This window comes from Schistocerca nitens, unplaced genomic scaffold (assembly GCF_023898315.1).
Source record: "Schistocerca nitens isolate TAMUIC-IGC-003100 unplaced genomic scaffold, iqSchNite1.1 HiC_scaffold_350, whole genome shotgun sequence".
Classification (NCBI taxonomy): Eukaryota; Metazoa; Arthropoda; class Insecta; order Orthoptera; family Acrididae; genus Schistocerca; species Schistocerca nitens.
The window spans coordinates 9139-10185 of NW_026045884.1; the positions used below are offsets into that span (position 1 = coordinate 9139).

At 45.1% G+C, this 1047-nt stretch overlaps 1 non-coding gene across 1 annotated transcript; it reads left to right on the top strand.

Moving 5' to 3' along the window:
• The first annotated feature begins 645 nt into the window (after positions 1-645).
• Trnas-cga (transfer RNA serine (anticodon CGA)) lies at positions 646-720 on the top strand. Its single transcript has one exon. It is a non-coding gene; the product is annotated as a tRNA-Ser (tRNA).
• The last annotated feature ends 327 nt before the right edge of the window (positions 721-1047 follow it).

Here is a 1047-nt window from a genome sequence, read left to right on the forward strand (position 1 = left end):
TTTCCTTTTTCTTTCTTTGAGGAAATTCTGTTTCCTAGAACTATATGATAAATCTGTATTATTTTCTATTTGTTCTACAGCATCCCTCTGTTTCACATTGCCAATCAACAATTTTCGAATAAAATCTGAACTTATTACTGAGAATTTCAAATTTGCAACAAACACTGTTTATTTTTAAGTAGCTGACTGGAGGATAACTATGTAGAACAAATGTGTTTCATAGGTTGCACAGCCCTTCATACATTCTCAATCAGTTTCTACAAGGTTCACTGCTTCCTGTTTCTATGAGAATCTAGCAAGACACTGATCACATATGCAAACAAAGTGATCGAAATGAGGTAACGCCCGATAGGTAAGCAGAACACATAACATATAGGTAATGTGGTTACGATTTTAACTGACGGCGCGCGGAGCGGACGCGCAGTTTGAGGCGCAATGTCACGGATTTCGCTTCCCCTCTCGCCGGTGGTTTGAGTCCTCCCTCGGGCGTGGGTGTGTTCTACGGTACTGTAGACCATCAAGGCTGAACGCAGACTACTGTATGAAACTTCCTGGCAGATTAAAACTGTGTGCCGGACCGAGACTCAAACTCGGGACCTTTGCCTTTCGCGAGCAAGTAAAGTTGTGAGGACGGAGCGTGAGTCGTGCTTGGGTAGCTCAGTTGGTAGAGCACTTGCCCGCGAAAGGCAAAGGTCCCGAGTTCGAGTCTCGGCCCGGCACACAGTTTTAATCTGCCAGGAAGTTTCATATCAGCGCACACTCCGCTGCACAGTGAAAATCTCATTCCAGACTACTGTAGTTTTACAACTGTCCCTCAGACTATATATCATCAAGCAAAAGTAATGGACATTATACTGTCCTCACTTAAAATATCAGGGTCTTTCTGTCGGTATTTTCATTTTAGCGACGGGGAATGGGCGGATAGATCCTTTCTGTCACACGACTTCCTGTGATTTTCGTGTTCTACCTGTAGACCCTCCAACGGCGGGTGTTGCTCTGAGCAGCCGGTGCGCTCAGCCTGTTAATGGCTGATTTTGGGAGCACTGC